This window comes from Halictus rubicundus, chromosome 2 (assembly GCF_050948215.1).
Source record: "Halictus rubicundus isolate RS-2024b chromosome 2, iyHalRubi1_principal, whole genome shotgun sequence".
Taxonomy (NCBI): domain Eukaryota; kingdom Metazoa; phylum Arthropoda; class Insecta; order Hymenoptera; family Halictidae; genus Halictus; species Halictus rubicundus.
This window is the reverse complement of record NC_135150.1, coordinates 8,749,285-8,762,194: the sequence shown is the minus strand read 5'-3', so window position 1 is coordinate 8,762,194 and position 12,910 is coordinate 8,749,285.

Here is a 12,910-nt window from a genome sequence, read left to right as displayed (position 1 = left end):
TTTTAATATACCCAAAATATATGTATATACCCAAAATGATGTTTCTATTCTTTTGTATTTTACCTATTCCATTTTGTCATAAATGCAAAAAATCCTCAGTCTAGTAGTCATACTTATCGTTTATATTTTGAATCATTCGTAATTTTGATGGATCTTACGTCTCAAAAAATTGTTTTTATCTATCGTCGGTATCTTAAGAGTTTCTTTAAAGTAGTAACTGTGCTTACAAACAGATACAGTTACAAACAATAAATTAGTCCGTTAAAATAATTTAATGAGCATGACGAACAAAAAAAAATCATAATTATTTTATGGAATGGTTTAACAACAATAAGAATATTTTATTTCATAATTAAAAAAAATTTATTTCATAATATAGGATAAAGATATTTTCTACCGTATTAAATTGAAATAGATTCCATGAAATGCACAGAATATTAACGTTGCTAATAAGTCCCCCGTATTAAAAGCCATTTGGAAGAGAGAAAAAAAGAGGTGCAGCTGCTGCTGAAATTTTTCTGATGACACCTGTGACGAATTATTTCTGTCTTTTCCGTTTCGCAGTCACTGGCACCCATGTCGTTTCGATGGAAAGGAATAACGCCAGCTTGGCCGACCAGAGAAATTAGAATATTCCGAACCGGAGCGTCGGCGAGTGAGAATAATAATTAGAGACCGACGGATCTAACTCGTACCGTATGAGAATAATTCTATCGTAAAAGAAAGCCCGACGATATGAAATTCGTGAAAATCACTGGAAGCAGGGATTCTTTTGAAATTTATGTTTCTCGTGATATCTGCAATTTTTCATATTTGAAACGTACACGGTGAAACACGTACTAAAATTAAAATGATATCCTCCTGTGATCCGTTAAGAGATTTTTGTTCACTTTGACAGCCAAAAAATTCAAAGGTTGGAGAAAAATCGTACTCTAAAATAAGTTACCAGCAAATATTAGCGATTCGTACTTACATTTAATTTTGAAGAAACTAAATTTGCAATGTCTGGATTGAGACTATATTTTTCGCGACTGTATTTTACTTGTATTTCGTTCTATTACTAATAGAAAGTATAATGTAGTTTTATATGGTGTGCAATTGGCTGCGTGTCTACACAACAAAAATATAAACAATAACAATTATAATAACAATTTTCTTAAAAGAATAATGTAAAAAGTATAACTTTTTTGAGGTTATTCCGTTCATAATATGCCGCATGATTGTCTTTAATAATTGCACAGAAGAAGGAACAATATTTATATTTATTGTCTATCTACAATTACTTCAATGGAAAAATAGTAGTTACAAAATTCTTTTATTTTTATTCATCAGTGTAATTAAGGATGCAAATGTTAGTTAAATTCAATTCACAGAAATTAAGAGAAATATCGATAAATGTGTACAATGTAGTATTTATCATTTTACGTCTATTAATATTATATAATATTAAGTATAGCAATTGGTTTTTCAATGACTAAGCTGTACCTGTGAAGGAGTTGGTACATTATATTAATTCAAAAATTTGTTGATTGGCGAATTGAAAAATCCTCAACCGTTGATCCCTGATTTTAAATAGACTATTCAAAAATTGCGACTAAATAAAGTGTTAATAATATTACAATGGGATAAACTTTACCTCGGGAAACCAGACATTTTTAACGTTTTATTATGTAATCCGGTAGATTTCTATACTGAAAATCCAAGTTTTAATGTTAGGAATTCACTGGTTTAAAAGTTATGCGTGTTTAAAGTTAAGCGATTTTATGCATTTTTGACAGATAAGGGCGTCGCCATGTTGGTATGCATTCAGCGTCGCGCGTCGTTTAACGAGCGGAGCAGTTAGATGCCAGCACAAGCACACGGTATGCCCCCCCCCCCAACCCTTCGCGAACCTAACCGCGACTAACCTTCTAGCGGCTCTACTCATTGGACGATATCTGAGTATATACCAATATGGCGGCGCCCTTGTCTGTCAAAAACGCTGAAAATCGCACATCTTTATCTTAACACACGCATAACTGTTGAACTATTGATCCCCAAGGAATAAAACTCAGATTCTTGGAATTTTCTCACCAAAGTCTACAGGATTAAATTTAAAAAAGTTAAAAATTTCTGGATTCCGGAAGTAAAGTTTAGCCTTACAATGCAAAAGAATTCAAATATATTTTTATCCGCTGCACGTGTCGAACAAAATGGATTGATAACGCATTATGTGAAAACTGACGAATAAACGAAAGACGTTCGACGTCGAATAGTGTGGCGAGGATGCCCCAGATTAATGTTATAAACGTTTGATAAACCATCTATTGCTAAAGTTATTAATACTGGTAAACAGAAATTCTAATTTTTTAACTTTCTTTCGTCCGCAACTATAGGTCAGACAAGAATAACTGTATGTCACCCAACAAATTTGATAAAAATGAAACATAATAGTTACAGTTTGTACAAAATAAAAGTGTGTATAACGAGATGTTTATTATCGAATTTTACATAAGTCCGAACAAAAAAGATGGTCAATATACCACGTTTCTAAGGCGGTCTAAAAAGTATAAAATCATTTTTCCCAGCCCCATACAGATAGTCCTGAAAATTGTTTATTGTGAATTTTTAATAGCTATGAAAATACTTGTAAAATTTAAAACGAAAAACGTGGGACATAAGATAATAGTAAGGGACGTAGAAAGTAGCTGTCGTTGAGAAAACTCACACAACATTTCATATAATTTGCAGTGCAATAAAATTGTTAGTGATTTAGGTAAACTATTCATGCATCAATTATCTATTGCATGCGCCCCACGTTTATCGTTTTAAATCTTACAAGTATTTTCATGACTAGTATTTCATAAAAGTATTTTCATAACTATTAAAAATTCACAATCACAAATTTTCAGGACTATCTGTATGAAGTTAGGAATCTGTATGCTAAGAAAAATTATTTTATACTTTTTAGTCCGTCTTAAAAACGTGGTATATTAAAAAAATTTTTTCATTAAATAATTATTTTCTGCTTTTTAGTGTTGTGTCTGCCATTCAGTTCTGCGCTATGTTTAAAGTTTCAAATCTCTAGCTCATCGGGAAGTTAGTTTAAAATCAATTACAAAATTTATACCGAACAGACAAACAGACAGACAAGAAAGCGAGTTAATAAAAACGTGGTAAAATGGTTCTTTTAGCCGACACCACTATAAATCCTAATTCACATACACGCTGGATAAAGCATTATTTCAGAGAAATCACGTATCCAGGCTATAAGAGGACAAAACTCAAATGAATGTGGCAGTACGTCGGTCCTTATGAACAGACGTAACAACGATTGATTGTTGAAACTTTGCTTGGCGAACTTCCGGAGGATTAATGACGAATTTCCAGGCACTAAAGGAAATTAGCGGATGATTCTGGCAACTGGGCGCGACGCGAATTGCAGCAGCTAAATAACCAGGGTAACAGAAAAAAAGCCGCGGCCATTCGGAACGATCGCTGAATGCCGCAGGCGATAATTAACCCAAAATTTCGCGCTGCAATATAAAACTTCCGTGACAACGGGTTTGTAATGTCGGTCGTATAATGTTCTGGCAGCGGCGCACTGGCGCGACTAAAGAGACCAAAGCTGACTTTTATGGAACGAAAGGAGGAAAAAAAGGGCTGTCGATGTGAAGCACAAAAGTTTCCGGGCTCTCGTTGCATTTTTCACGCGCTCAGAAGCCGGAAATGTGAGCCGGAAACGCGTTCGATTCGGCGTTGCTTGTCAATTAATACGTTGACTGCCGATCCGGCAAGAAATTCCACTGAATCGAAACAATTTGTTCAATGAAACAGATACTTCCTACATCACTTTGGTACTGATTGAATTTGACATACTCAATGTGACGGTATAGAAAGTAATTCTTAGCTTTGATGCCCGATTTTTAAAACGTGTCCCTACATTGTGTTAGAGTTTTTAATTTATTGCCCCGCTTCTTAACAAAATATTAAAAATAACTGAAATTTACATGTCTTTTTTTACATTATTTAGTTAAGGGTGGCATCAACATCTAGGTCATTAACGGCCACATTATACAATCTAATTACAGTATTTTAAGTCTACACACATATGTGCAACAATTCTAATTTATAATAAAAACCTACAGCCTTGCGAAATGAAAGAACAAACGGAATATTCGTTTTGCTATTTAGGCAAGCGCTGGGTTACAAAAATTTTAGTTTGGACAGCAAATAGTAATTGTTTTCTTCGTATATCGATTGTACTAATTATCGTACACGGTGTCGAGATTAAATTTTAATAAAGAACCGGCAGTCAATGTGTTAAATAACAATGAAAACACATACCTGATGGACGAAAGTTTGAACGTAGTTTCAAAAATACTACTCATCTTATGATGTAGACTGGTTTCCTTTGAGTACGTACCTGGAAAAGAAAAAAGATAAATTTTTCAAAATTCCTGTTATAATGAACGAACAATTTATTGTATTATAACCATCCCAAAAACCAGAAGAATTTATTATGTTTTAATATTTCCATTCATAGTAATATATTTACAACATACGTTCAATAATAAAATCGTATTCACCTAAATTGTAGATTAAGTTGAACTTCCCACCATTTTTAGTCCCCTCAAAGCATCGTATTGTTGAAAAACTTCGCTTGTTTTTAATGACACAGCGAAGGTGATTGAGGAATTTCATTCCCGGGTTTGTATCAAAAACTAAGAGCTTTGTAAAGATTATCCAATGTAGGGCAATCTGTCCTCGGAATGAATACTTACAGCGCACATCTGCTAAGTTTAGCAGTCATAAATTGATCCTTTAAATGCTACCACTAAAAGCAATCTGTCGCATTGCTAACGTCATACATCCGGGAATACAATTCTAACCGCGTTCCATAGTTACAGCCTTCATGAAAAGTTTTTCACAGGGTTAAGTGGAATGCGGGCCGAATGACCAATTAATGAACGTAAAGTGCAGGCGAATAAACGGAGGTACCTCGGTGAATGAGTAGAAATTATAGTCACTTAAGGAAGGTACATCCTTACACTTCTATCATAAAGGCTTTACCACTACATACAAGACTATAGATTATATGCATTTCTGTGATTCGTAACCATATGAAAAGTAATAAAATAAACAATTTTATCGACATTCGGAAAGCATCAACTTACACCCAGTTCTTACACGTTGATTCGTAAGAGTTCATAGTCCAATAACAATAATTACAATAATTACATTTTACGCAACAGAGTTTAAGGCACATTAATTATATTACATCATGTGTTAACTTTAAATATTCAGAAATTTAAATTGATTAAATATCTCAAATTAGTTTAAACTGAACATTGCCCGCTTTGACATTATATCTCTCTGTATAACCGGATTAGTGAACCGATTGGAGTATGTTGGTTGATATATCACCTAACGGCTCGTGTGAGTTTAAAACAGGTACTGCAGAACGTCGATTATTTGAACGTCACCTAGCAGAAACGACAAACATCCGAATTTCGAGTATTGGAACACAGAGTACTATGTAACAATATTTATATTTTAAAACATACATTCCTGGGGCTTCGGATGCTCGAATTTAGGGCTTTGCATGCCTTCTAGATTCCTTAGAATATTCGAATTCATGTTGTACTTTTTAGCCAGCTAACCCAGTTAAAACTGCTTACAAATACCAAACTTTTTCTGCCCTAAGCGCAACGTCAAATTCTTTGATTTAAATCGTGCTTGCATAATTAGTAGACCTTAGCAATATAAAATTATTACACAAAAATCGAAATAGAAAATGTTAATGCATTTTTAATTATATTTCTTCATACATTATTAATTATATTTCTAATTTAGAACAAATAATACATAAGCTGCGGAAGTTTATTTATCTATATGATTTTATAGAGACATTTAAAAGAATTCTCATTAACACGTCGACTGCCATGTCACTCATATGTGGGTGACGAAATTATTTATCCAGCTTTTAGAATGAATTTTTACGTTAATATATTCATTGTACCAAATTAGATTAGGATCTGTAAAATGCAACAAAGTTGGAGGATTACTCAATATCATACATTTAATTTTTTTCAATCTTTATTTCATTAAATAACTTACTTTGATTTTATGGAATTTTTGAGGTTTCTAGTGTGGCAGTCAAAGTGTTAAATACATTTTGGTTTTCTTTATTATCGTTGTAACAAATTAAAAGCAAAGTAAAATTGAAACATTATTACTTGCATTTTATCAGTACTTGAATCTTATAATAGTATTTATAATTAGCATTGCGGAAACTTTTGATTTTTGAGTGAGATAAAATTAGATTATTGTAATTAGGAATTTTGCATTAATTGTGCCTATTTATTATTACAGCCTGATGAAAAATTCTTTTTCAGTTTCGCTGTAGCTACAAGATCTTTATTCTATCACTGTCTACGAGAATCTTAGAATACCATATTACAAGAACGTATACACAGTATTTGTCTCATTAACATTCATAAACCACATCGAAACCATATCACCGACAGCAAGATATTATTACCATAAAATATAAACATGCCAGACATTGTGTCATATGAGATTATTTATTCTGTTTGAATCGTTTTGACACTTCCTGAAATATTTCGACGTATATCTAGAACAGAGCCGTGTAACTGGCGGCTCATGGGCCGCACAATGTTTCTTTCCCCTGTCTTCAATGCCTACCAGCGTCACCCACCATCAGAGTTATACAGAATTAAAATTGAATTACAACAGGAATTATAATTACAAAGTAATTGAATTACATTGTAATTCAGTCAGATTGTAATTTATAAGTCAGATCTCTATTCTATGAAATTACAATGCAATTCGTAATTGCAATTGGAGTACAATTGTAAAATAACGTTACATATTATGAACGAGGACGAACAATAGAAAATATGCCGCATAAACAGCAAACGAGTATATGAATGAAAAACATAAAAATATGTTGCACTTCTTCAATGTTCTAGGCTATAATTTGGAGAGCTGTATTTTAATTATATTGCATTTCAATTACACATCTGATAAAAATAATTAGTAATTGAATTAATTGAAATGTTTGAATTATGTAATTCAGTTACGACGTAGCTGAATTATTATAGAATTGAAATACAATGTAATTCAATTGTGTAATTGAATTACAATGGAATTGAATTAGCACAACTCTGCCCACCATTCGACTGGTTCGGCTGTACATAGATTCTTTAATTTATAAATGCATCCTCAATAACATAGTCAAAATATATCGATAACGTAATAAATAATGCATTTAATATATTTGTTTTAAGAATTTGTTTTAGGAATGTCCTAAGTGGGCATTGTTTACAATTTCTTTAAATTATCTGTCAAGATTTCTTTTCAGGAATTATACGTGGAGCATTGTCAAATAACTCAACTTGTGTCTCAACTTGATTTATGTATAGTGATCAGATCTGCAACAAATAGCCATTACGACAATTCCTCTTCCTTCGTTTAGCACTATTTTTCTAAAAATTCTATGCTACTTATTGTTAGATTACAATTGTGTTTAAGGGGCATCAATTTGCATCTATTTTCAAATTTTGAGAACAGAGTAGGATACTAGGAGAGTCAGTAAGAATTTTGAAATTATTATACAATTTGTGTTGAAGGGGCCAATATTGTGGGCATCATTTAGTGCAATGCATTCAGCAGTAAACGATGGGCTCAGAAACCAATTACTGTAAGTCCTTGACCATGAAAACTGTGTTCATGAAGTCTCTAAAATCCTAGTTGTATCATAAAAAAATACCAATGTATATAAAGGTTAAGAAGTATACGTTCATTAACAGATAACATACAAACAGAATTAAATCAAAGCACTAATTGGCTTTTATGCCCTTCAAATACAGGAACTGTGAATGGAATACTATTCTTCATGGAGATGTCTGAAAAGTGTTCCCTAATTTTGGCTGAAAATGATCGTGGTTTTATCTTGGAATTACTTCTTCGAGACAGATTTTAGAATCTTTGAGTATGTACAGTCTTTACTCGATATATGTCCTAAATATCTAGTCGATAAAAGTCCCAGAATTATCTTATAGAAAGGACGAAAGACGAATGGGACGAAAGTCAATCTAATAACTATGAGTGGTATAGTATTCGATATTTTGATAGCGCACTCTAGACCAAATTGATCTAAACAAGTAAAAATCGGAGGGTGTTATGTCAGGGAAGTATAACGAGTATTGGAGTACTTTCCATCCGAGCTCCATTATCATATGTTTCGTTATAGCAGCAGCACGTGGTTGTACGTTATAATGCAAAATGGCAACTTGGCTACGTCCTGTGTCATTATGGCCTTTTACCTTCTTTTCTAAAGCTGCATTCACTTCTGATTAAGTGATTGCAGTATAGTACTATAGCGTACTATTAAATATTCTTCTCTAACTACATCTAAAGCCTCCAGATAACAAATTTTTATCTAAACTTGCATCCTAAAGTCCTCAGACTACAACTAAAATTACATTTGCACTAATTCAATAAAAGTCAGATCCGAAAATAATGTTATGGACAAATATCTATTAACTAGTCTGTCCAAAAGCTGTAGGTAATTCCGGGAGAGGTGCACCATATTTTGTTTCCTGTTTATAAAAATTTTATTGAAAATAATTGAAAGTATAGGCAGGCATAGTTTAATTATTTATTTAAATCTCTTTAATAAGATATGATGTTAAATGAGTAAAACTTTTATTTTAATATATTAATATGCTGTTTAAAAAAGTTTGAAAAAATGCATCTCTCCCAGGGCATGGGGTTAGATGCACTCCTGATTTGGGGATAGAAGCATTCCTTTCGTTTATACCTTCTTCTTCCTACTTGCATTCTTTTTTTTTTCTACCACATATTACACAAAGGAGAATACATAGTACATGTTTGATGGAGCCATTTGAGGAATTCTAAACTAGAAATCCAATCTACTTTAAGTGAGGTTGGATAATAATCTTCTAAATATTCAATACAATAATTATTAGTATATACTAGGCAGTCGTTTTTGTAAAAAATGAAGTATCTCTTTTTTAATTACCTAATTACAGAGCAATAAATATTAATTAATTAATTTTAATTAGTTAAAGTGTAAGATATTGACAAATCGTGTGGCAACGTACAACTTTCAGTTCTAATTTATCGCTTTTTAATTAATTAAAAAAGGTATGCTTTATTTTTTATAAAATCGACTGCCTAGTACACTTACATACATTAATGGTGCGTCTGTCCCTAAATTGAGGGAGAGACGCACCAATACAAAAAGGAGAACCAGTACAAAAAATTTTGTCAAAACACGATGAAAAATCGTAAAAGAGAAACCATTGTCACTGTTTAAGTCGAAACTGATAGTTAAAACTATACCATAAGAAGGTAATAACATTTGTACTAACCACTTACAAAAATATTTCATCAGAAGTTTAGAGCACTAAGAAGTTTCTATACTTCTGTTACACGTAAATAATATAATACACGTGTTCTTCGTTTTGAGATTATTTAAAAATGTTAAAATGTTAGAAATGATAACAAAGAAACAGTTGAGAATCGTCCAGTATTGCCACAATAAAAACTGGTGCATCTCACCCTATGGTGCGTCTCTCCCGGAATTACTATCAATTTAAGTGATTTATGCGAAAGTCATTTCACATGGGTAACAACCGACGGTTAGCGTTCACATATATCTAGCTAAAAGCAATTAACAATTAGGTATTTGTACTCGGCTTTCTACTCAGTATTAGAATGACTTAACTCTTTTCATCGCCTACTCAGTACTTCCTATCTTACTAATGTTGATTGTGTGAAAATTCATCGCATTTTCTCTAGGGAACAGTTAATACAACACTATTGATTCGTCTTTTATTAATTGAATTATTCTTTGGTCCATCTACTGACGGTGGGATTTGTTTATATTATTACTAGACAGCGGATTTTATGCATTTATGACAATAATGCACACAACAATAATAGTATTGGAAGAATTTAATATTATTGCTATATTATTTTCACTTTATTGCAAATTTCTATATTCCCAGTTTGTTGAAATCGAGGTAGACAATTATTAATTCTACCATTGTAACTTTTCGAAATGTTTCCACTTTTTATGGGAATTTTTGTATCCTTTCAGTCTTAGTTGAGTTTTAGTAAATAATTAACAATTGAAGGAAGACGTGAATATCTAGCGACGTTAAATCCACAGAGATAAAATATCAGATACTAACAGATTATCAATTTTATATTTAATATACAAAAACGACTAGGTGAAATTTGAAATGGTGAATACGAAGAAAAATGAAAGATTAAATAAAGTTTCCAAATGTTGAAGGGAAGGAATAAAGAAAGAGAGAAAATTAAGCTTCTCTCCATGCAATTTGCGCGTAGAATTTCTATTTTTGCATAAAGATCCGCGCTGGCGAAAAAGTGGCTAAACGTTGGATTCTCGTTTCGGATGAACGTTCGACAGTACGGTTAAAGTCGTTCTCCCGCCTTCGAGCGAATTTCGTGTCAAAACACGGAAGACGTTGCAACTGGAGGAACGCTGTAAGACGCAAAAGGAACGGGAAGCCGAGTTGTAACCAGTGAACGGTAACGTTACTCCCCCATTCGACTAATCCTTCATTGGCCTTTCGACTCGGAAAGCAGTTTGCAAGAAAGAAACCCAAGAAGCTCGAATACAAAGGGACTTCTGTGTCAAAGCAGTAAACTGCTCGGTCCGTCGTTTCCTGTCCTTTGATCCTGCATTCGCATAGTCCTCGTATCGGGATGGTTCTTCGATTGATTCGGGACACACAGCGAAAGCCACAGACGCGCCCGGGAATAGTGGGGCAGAAGTATAGAGAAAAGGGTGCTTTGTTACCGGCCACTGAAAGCGAAGGAAACACTTGGGGCCCGCCGAGTGAAAATCCGGTGCCCCCGGGAACGCAGCCACCGCGATGGAAACCGGTATCACCTCATTAAAGCTGCATGAAAAGAGTCGAGGAGTGCGGCTTTGTTGCGCGTCCATTCTGGACACCGGGCTCACCCTCGCGTAAAGGCGAAACCGACACGCCCTCGGGACCCTGGCTAAGATATACAGAAATATACCAAGTAGATTCTCGATGTGTGCCGTGGTCGGATTTTAAACTTCACGCCGAACGATCTTGCGACTGGTTCACCCTGTCGTCGCAAGGTTCACGTTGATGTCCTTGTATTGGGTAATTATTTCGAACTCGCGCAAACTCACCCATTTCAATCATTCTAAAACAAATTGTCAAGGTCAACATTTTGAGCCACTTTTCTCTATATGCTGCTCGGTCTTTATTTCCGAGATACGTACATTCGTATCATATTTACACTAATTTTCCATTGATATAATTGTAATGGGAAGTAACTTTCATCGTTCATTACACAAGTAAATATCATCAGAATTATATCATATTTGGTATCATTTTCATTAGAAAAATGCCACGAATATGTTGGTGAAAGCCCCATAAAAAAATAATGAAAAATAAAGAAGTTTTGTTACTGGATTAGTAGTGGTCTCACACCGATACACCCGACCCGTATTATGTATTCGAGCTTCGCTGTCCATTTCTACGTTCGGCAGTGGATCAAAGAGTAATACAATCCTCTAGACGATATATGTCCCTGGGTAGACCCGTGTTGTGGACATGTGTCGAGAAAACACTGTATTCGTAAAAGTATATATGGTAGTGAGCGGCATGATCCTTCTCAATTTGTATCTCAATAGTAAGGATTGCGTTTTGGATATTAGTGTAGGTAATTTATTAGACGGTGATATAGATGTGAACTATTTCTCGCTGTCCCACAATTTACGCTCGCTGCTCACTGTCTCTTTACTTTTCTGTCTTAGTCTCTGTTGGCGACGCGTTTTATACAGGAGTCCTGACGCACACTCTTGCATACACACCGATTCTCGCGGTTTCTCTCTTCCTCTCCCCCTTTCTCTCTCTCTCTCTCTCTCTCTCTCTCTCGCACTATCTCTAGTGTTCACGATGACGTTCGACTTATGTGTCTTACTAGCTGTCGAGCATAACACGTTTTTACCTCATTTCAACCTTCAGATTTCTGCTAACGGTTTCGACTCCCACAGTGCAATTATATGCAAGGTACTGTATTCATCACTGAGATTCACAAAATAGTAATTTATATTTTATTTCTACCACAGAAATGATACGAGGTCGAAATATCAAGTCATGTTTGTAGGATTAATAAAAATTATGGTGACTAATGTGAATGGTAGGTGATGTAGTTTATGATCCCCGAAATAAATTGTGTCCTGTGTTAGTACTGTTGGCCCACACTATATCATAAGTGTAAGGACAAAGATGTTATCATTGTTAATACGCGTAGAAGATTGTAGAGTCGATGCTCTTTTCATTGCACCTTGTCCCATCTTGATATCTCAATCCGTTCTCGAGATATAAACGATCCATGTTTTCACGTCACACAAATGGAGTGGGAGGGGGCATTTAATAGTGATAGTAAAAACAAACGGCGCGTAGGGGTAGGTCAGTAACAAATGCGAGAGAGAGAGAGAAAGAGAGAGAGAGAGAGAGAGAGAGAGAGAGAGAGAGAGAGAGAGAGAGAGAGAGAGACTGTGCAAGAAATGTTAAAAAGTTACCTTTGTCTTTGCACGACAATACCTCGCAAACTAAGCATCATATGGTAATGCCACGAAACCCGTTTTAAAATGTAGGCTTCGTGCTCTCTAACAGCCCAAGTTTTATTAAAATAGTGTCAGTAGTTTTATAATTACTACAATTTAAGTATTGACTTATTCTTTTATCTAATAACTGTTTCATGAACTGTCTGAAAATTGTTTATTATTACTATTTTTTAAAGAAAGTTATGAAAAATGTAATGTAGCATTTTCTCGATGTTAAGAGTTAAGTTCGTCTAAAAG